This window comes from Peromyscus leucopus, chromosome 6 (genome assembly GCF_004664715.2).
Source record: "Peromyscus leucopus breed LL Stock chromosome 6, UCI_PerLeu_2.1, whole genome shotgun sequence".
Taxonomy (NCBI): Eukaryota; Metazoa; Chordata; class Mammalia; order Rodentia; family Cricetidae; genus Peromyscus; species Peromyscus leucopus.
In genome coordinates, this window is record NC_051068.1 from 16,474,642 (window position 1) to 16,482,447 (window position 7,806).

At 41.5% G+C, this 7,806-nt stretch overlaps 1 pseudogene; it reads right to left on the minus strand.

Moving 5' to 3' along the window:
* Positions 1-1,316: 1,316 nt before the first annotated feature.
* LOC114684067 lies at positions 1,317-3,144 on the minus strand (annotated as a pseudogene).
* Between the last annotated feature and the right edge of the window lie 4,662 nt (positions 3,145-7,806).

Genomic DNA, 7,806 nt, shown 5'->3' on the forward strand with positions numbered 1-7,806 from the left:
CAGCATCCCATTCTTCTCCACATCCCTCTATTAAATGCCAGTCTACTATTGAGAGGCGTGAGCTTAGTTACTCTTCAAGAATAACTGTTTCAGCTGCTGTTCCATTGCACATCAGAAGCCATCGGCCCACTGCCTGTTCAGTTGCCTTCGAAGAAGGCATTTCCGGATTGGGAAGGCCACTTCAGGGATGGTGCCATATTGTCCTGGCCTCAGAAGATGCCTTTTGATAAAACCATAACCACACTTGTTTTGGCAAGAATCAGTAGTCCTTTGTTTCATGTCCTGTCTGTCCTGTTTGTCAACAGTTGATTCGAGGATACTTTGTTGTCCAGTGGCTAACTTTTGCCACAATGAAAGTTAACTCCATATGCAGTTTTTTCAATGCCCATATTTTCTCTGAAGTAGATTGGTACTGCCAGGAGACGACATGTCTCATAGTCATAACAAAAAAGAAAAAATTTCTAAGTTATTAAAACATTTTAAATGCCATATTTCGTAGATCTCTGAAGGGTATGAAGATGACCTGTCTATCTAAAATATATCTGCTCAATTTTTAAAACACATCTAATATGACTACAAGTTCTATTGTAATGTCTAACTACTAACTTTCATTTCTTTATATCCTAATAATTGGTAATACTAACAATCAAAGATCAGAAAATTGCATTACATTGTTAAATGAATGGTATAAGTACAATTAGAAATATACATATAGCATTTTCTAACAATATACATTTCAAATTTGTATATAATATAAAAGAATCCAATCCAATGTAAAGTATTTAAAACTAGTTATTGTCTTTTTCTTTTCTTTTTTCCTTTTTTAAACAAGAACCTTAAATCTAATCTCCTTTGCTTAGCCTTTTTCCTAACCCTTGACAACAACTTGTAACCAACCCCCTAAACAATTAAAATTAAGTACAATTAAAATATTACCATATGCTATAATCCATATGATTCCAGTCATAGGAAATTCTGGAAAACCGAAACAAAATTCAGTAAGAGATCAGTGGCTGGCCAGGGTTGGGGAGGTGGGAAGAGTGGAGGGAGGCAGGGGTGATTTTTAGAAAAGTAGACTTCCCCTGGATGATCCTGTAATCACTTATGTGTATAATTACACATGCCAAAACCCCTGTGACATTAAGGGTGAACCCAGATATAAATACTTTTCCTTAGTTAATAATATTGTCACATAATATTTTTTTTCCATTTTGCCTTTCTTCACTTTATTTGTGCTAGACTGTGCAAAACCAGACACTAGCAATCTTGTTGCTTTGTTTAGAATATTCCATCTTGCTTCCTTTGGTTTTATTTATTTATTTTTTCATAAAAAGGTTGGAACCCAGTCCCTTATCATGATTGAGTTCATTTTTCCAAGATGTCACAGTTGGAGATAATAATTTAAGTGTTTCTGGAGTGGAAGAAATCTCTCTCTTCCTAGTGGGAGGTCTTCTTTGGTCCTTTCCAAAACTTGCATCCAGACTGAGATCCAGGAATACCAGCTTGGTGCCCACCCACTGCATGGAGCTGATGGCATTGGCGAAGATCACAGAAGCCAAGATGGCGAAGAACTTTTGTGCTGTGGTGATGATGGAGCATGTCAGGGGACCAAAATACACAACTGTCATAAAGATAAAGCTCTGACCCAGAGCACTGGTCGGGCCAAAGATCAGGATGTTATAGATGATGGTCGGGTACCTCTCAGCGAAGCTTAAGAACTCCCAGAGTTCCCCGGTGAACAGGATCCTTGGACCAAGCAGCAATGTGGACCAAAGGTTGATGTGGTTGGAACCTGTTTGGTAATGAGCCCTCATATGGTCCTGAGAAAACCTTTCAGTCCATCCAGGGTCAGAGATAAGAGCAGAAGCAGCTCTCCAAAGCCGACTGTGTGCTCTACTCCAACCATTTGCTTGGGCTTGTACATGAAAAGAGCTACACCAGCCACAATTAGCAACACACACAGGTACTTGGCCACTGGGTACTTTTTCTTCAGAAGGGTCACCCCAAGGAGCATAACTGGGATTGGCTTGCAGGATTTACTGAGGACCTAAGTTGGATAGTTGACAAACTCTAGTGCTGAGTTGCTGGAGACCATGGCACCCAAATAGGAGACAGAGCAGGCAGTACAGAGCCAGGTCCGAGTACAATCCACCCTGGCAGTGTCAAAAAAACTGGATCAAGATCTTGGCAAACATAGCATTGATCACGCACTGGATGAAAACCAAAGTTAAGGCAAAGGTGAACGGTGAACATCTCCTGTTTGGGTCCTTCTCCATACTTTCCTCTTGTTAGCTTCTCCTGTAGGATCCCATAGTAGAAATAGCAGACAAAGACACCTGTAGCAGGAATCTTAAAAGTTCTTATTAATAATATCAAACCTGAGGCCAGTTATTGGGGTGAAAGCTGGAAGATCAGAGAAGCAGAACAAGCCACAGCCACCTCACCCTGCCAATTCCTCAGATGATTCTGTTTCCTCAGACTGGATGCCTCTGAGTCCTCATCCAGAATGAATCTCTGCTGAACTGCTGCTCCAAAGCCTGAAACCTTAACCAGCTAAAAGCTTCTAGTTTCTGGTCTTCATGCCTTATGTATCTTTCTGTTTTTGCCATCACTCCCTGGGATTAAAGGCTCACTTCTTAGGATTAAAGGCATGTGTCACCATGCCTGGTTGTTTCCAATGTGGCCTTGAACTCCCAGAGATCCAGAGGGATTTCTACCACTGGAATGCTAGGATTAAAGGTGTGAGTGCCACCATTTTCTAGCCTTTGTATCTAGTGGCTGTTCTGTCTCTGACCCCAGATAAGTTTATTAGGGCACACAATATTTTGGGGAACACAATACCACCACAGACACCCAAGAAGCAGTGGCAGGCACCAGGGATCTGCTAGCGGCTATGAGACACACGGACAGATGAGTGGCCAGAGACCCACTCAGAGCAGGTAGCAGTAGCGGTAGCGGCAGCGAAGGCGAAAGTTCCAGGCAGATATCACTGGCTAGTAGCAGGGAGCTATGTGCGACTGCTGCCTGGTAGGACAGAGCAGCCACCTCCAGAACTGCCAGCTTACAGCTGCCGAAAGTGAAATGCCTCCCGCCCCAGCAGCAGCATTCTAGGAGAGAAGGAAGGTCTTGAAACCTTGGTTCCATTCCTAGTGGCCAAGAGAGCCAGCCATATCAAGGTTAATGCCTCATCCCCTAGATTTTCCATTCAGGCAACACCGAGGTCACCTACAACCTGGAGCTTGGCAGGCCCCATATTTATGTATTATAGCTGCAACAAGTGAACTATACAGATTCTAAATGTTAATAGCAAGAAAATTGGAGTGTAAGGACAGAGCATATGGGAACTCAAAACTGCTTTAAGAAATAAAGTCCACGAGATTTTAAAAAGAGAATTCACATGCTGCTCAGTGATAATGAACTCAGATAAATTATAAAATTCGGACCCCTATACAACATCCAACTTGAGTCTTCCCTTGATTTTTATTTTAAATTTACAGCACCCCCACCCCGTGTGTGTGTGTGTGTGTGTGTGTGTGTGTGTGTGTGTGTGTGTATGAGTGCATGCGCGCGCACACACACACACATATGAGCGCACGCATATGAGCACATGTGAATGTTAGAGGACACTTCGGGAAGCCAATTCTCTCCTTGCACCAGATGGGTTCTGGGGATTGAACTTGGGTCACCAGGCTTAGTGGCAAGCACCTTTACCCACTGAGCCATCTCGTTGGTCTTTTCCCTGATTCTTATGGGACACTGTGGAAGGGGTACTTGTTATAAAATATCATAAAAACAGAGACAGGCTGTAACTAATCAAAACCTATAATCATTTATAGAACCACATAAGTAGTAAACAAACTGTCTTATAACTCTGATCTCATCTCTAAATAGTCATGAGAATAAGCAATAAAACAGCTTTTAAAATTTATCTTCTTTTTTCTCCTTATCCTATCTCTGGGAGGATATAAAATATGAGATGAGAAAAGGTCAAAGGAAGTTTTTTTTTAAGGATGAATAATAGTGGAGGAAATTGACTTGAGAAATCAAGAAATAATATCATCATCCCCAAAATAAATTGTTCTTCAAAAGTCCATCTTGTTCAAATTTAATATCAGAGCTGAAGGAAAACACAAAACAAGACACCAACAACAAACACCTTAGTTCTTTGTTTGCAGATGGATGTCTAAACTGGAAAGCATACATCACAGCCTGGTTAATTCATGTCTACTGTCTGCCCACTGTGACAGCACCTAATCAGCATATAGGGAAAAAATTTTCAGAGACATAGAAAACAATTCTTAAAATTAAGATTATTCTGTTCAATAAAACTTGATTAAATAGGATTTCTCATGAATAATTTGTCCTGGGAAATCTGTGCTACTTGTATTTCCACTAATATTTATTCCAAGCCTCCAACTGCTTGCATAATTTAAAATAGTTAAAGGGCTGGGGATGTGTCAATGGTAGAGCACTTGGTGAGCATGAGCAAGACTTTGGAGTTGAACCCCAGGACACAGAAAGAGGTTACAGATCCACATGTATTGGTGCACTGGAGCACTGCTGTGTCAACCACTTCTGTGGCCTTGAGCTGTATCTTGTCAATCACAGAACAACACTCAACATTGTGAAGCATTTACACAGAGTCAGCAGCTCACCACAGACTCAATCCAAATCAACATACCAGCTTTCAGCCTCCTGGAAGAATTCTGTGTATAAGTGGGATCTTACATACTTTCTGATCTGAGGGTTACACTGCCCTGCCGTGGGAGATTCTAATGTTCTGTGCCCTGTGTCTGCAGTCATGACTAACACCTTTGAAGAACCACAGATCCAGAAACAATATTTTCATTTTCTTCCTTTAATCCTGTGGAGTTAATATGTACATCTCCAAAGTCTCTCCTAGACAGATTCAACAACCAGTGGATTGGGCTTTCTCGGACCACCAGTACCCAAATTATCACACAGAGACTTATTATTAATTATGAATGCTCAGCCTTAGCTTAGGCTTGTTTCTAGCTAGCTTTTTGCTAACTTAAATTAACCCATTTCTATTAATCTATGTGCTGCCCCAAGGCTTGTTTACCTCATCTGTGTATTGTCCATCCTGCTTTCCTTCTTCCTCCATGTCTGGCTGGCTGGACCCCCAGCTGGCTGGCTGGCTGGTTGGCTGGCTCCCCTTTTCTCTTTGCCTGCCATCCCTACCTATCCCTCCTCTACCTAGCTATTGGCTATTTAGCTTTTTATTAGACCAATCAGGTGCCTTAGGCAGGCAAAGTAAAACAACAACACATCTTTACACAATTAAACAAATGCAGCATAAACAATAGCAACACATCTATACATCGTTAAACAAATGTTCTGCAACATAAAAAAATGCAACACACAGTTAAACATATATTACACATGTTAAACACACATTTATGTAGTTAGACAAATATTCCATTCCATAACAAACCATTGGCTGTTGTTTCTATCACTTGTCCAGATATACAAAAGCAAGCCTTCCCACCATACAACTGGTCAAACAGTTATTTTAACCCCATCTTCCGTGTTATGCCAAACTCTCCTCTGTTCCTTCCATCATGTGCCAGCCTTCCTGGAAGAATCTGAAATAACAGAAGAGCAGCAATCCTCCCTGGATCAATGTCTTGGGATTTCTTTATCAGAAAATATTCACTTGTGTTGTGTGATGATGGGAATGCTGCAACATGTCAAACACGGGTGGTCTCAGCTGTTAACCCCGCACCAGCCAAGAAAACAGAAAGGGTATATGGTATGAAAGTTAGTGTAAAATGGGAGGCAATTTTCACTGAATCTCTGTATTTGACAGCTAATTCAGAAATTCTTAGACTAACGTTTTAAGTAGCTGTATGTGTTAAAATGGCATTGGCAATTTGCAGCTCATATTCTCTGCCACACATCACCCATTAACTCGAACATTAAACAGAAATGTGAGGAGAGGCATTTGGGGTATGTAGTCAAGTGGAATACCCTTGGAGTATAAGCCATCCCATGAGAGGGCTTAACAAGTTTCTACGTCTAAAATAAAAAAGGCTTTCATAACCTTGCTAGGAACAAGAGAAAGGGACTGAAAACAGAATGCCACCATTGGTAACTGAGGGCGTCCAAGTCCCCACAACACTAGCAATACTCAGTTCCATCCAGTATCATAACAACTTTATTGGAACAAAATTGATGCATAAACAACTGCATTTGAGCTTTACGAATTAGTGAGTTTTGTATATTATGCATATAAAGTTACCGTGATAATCTCTGGATGAGCAGCATAGGGGTTTGTCTCAGGAGCATTCTAGTGACGGTGTCCTGACTCTCCACCAACATTTCACTCATCACTGTGCTGGTCTTCCTTGGTTCTCATGGTGACTCAGATTTTAGCATTCTGCAAAACTGCTTAAGTTGGGAGAGGAGATTTTTGCTTTGAAGCCCTTTTCCATAATGCATCTGCAGGCTCACCACCACATCCTCCCTCCCCTTACTGAGTTAGACACTCCACAGCTTTGCCTTAGTCTTCAAATATTTGGGGATTTCCCAGACAGAGTTCTGTGATCTGTTACTTAGTTCTACTGTGATTACATGACTTGAATGTTTTTAAATTTATTGAGACTTCTATGATGGTCCAACATACAATCTATCTTGATGACTGTTCCATGTTTACTAAAAGCAATGCCTTTTAAGCTGTTGCTAGCTCGAATGTTTTATAGATGTCCTCAGATCAAGTTGTTTGATAGGACAGCACATCTTCTGTTTATTATGCTGCATCTCTTTATTCTATCAAATACTGGGAGAGCAATCATTGCTGTGTGTTTCCCTTGCATGCTGTCAATGCTTTGGTTTTGCATAGCTTGAAGTTCTAGTATTAGATTTAGCAACATTTAGCACTGGGACACCTTTTGATTGCACCCTTTTCCCTGAAAGAAGGCTCCCTTTCTCTGTGGTAATATTTTTTCTCTGAAATCTGCTTTGCCTGATGCCTAACAGGGCAAATGCATCTTGCTTTGTGATTTGGCCCCTGTTTCATCCATTGAGAATTTTGGTGTCTCCATCTGGAAGATACTGGATTCCTTCTGGGATCTTTCCACGTTGTGCCAGGGAAATGCTCTGCTGTAGGGTCCTAGCCCCCATTTTGGGTAGCTGTTGCCTTGCTTGCTGACCTTGACCTTAATGTCCTCCCTATGCTAATTCCCTGCTGGTTTCCACCCTCCTGAATGCTTAAGGGAAGTTCCTTGTGTGTATCCTGCATATTGGGTGTTAACAGCTTAGATGCAAGATTGTAAAACATCAGTAGCGAACTTCTGCCCTCCGGGGTTCTCCCATTGTACTGTAAACCTGAATTTAAGATTTTCATCCTTCAAAGCCTGCACAAAATTTCCCAAAGGAAAAGGCATAAGGGAACTCCCATCATATATAGTGAGAATCATTAAAAATGGAAGTAAAAGGCTGCTGGAGAACTGTGATCCACAAAGTCAAAATGATGGAACTTTTCAAGCAACAGTGATAGCCGTAAGGTCCACATCTCTAATGGGAACATAAGATGGCAAAGCCAGTTTGCTGTGGGATGGTCTGTATGTCAAATTACTCCGCAGTTGGTAGAACTGTTTGGGAAGGATTAGGAGGTGTGGCTTTGCTGGAGGAGGTTTCAAAAGCCCACTCCATTCTCAGTTAGACCTCTCTGTCTCATAGCTGTGTCTCAAAATGTGAGCTGTCAGGTGCTGCTCCAGCAACATGCCTACCTGCCTGCCTGCTACCATGCTTCCAGCCATGATGATCATGGATTCACCCTCTGAA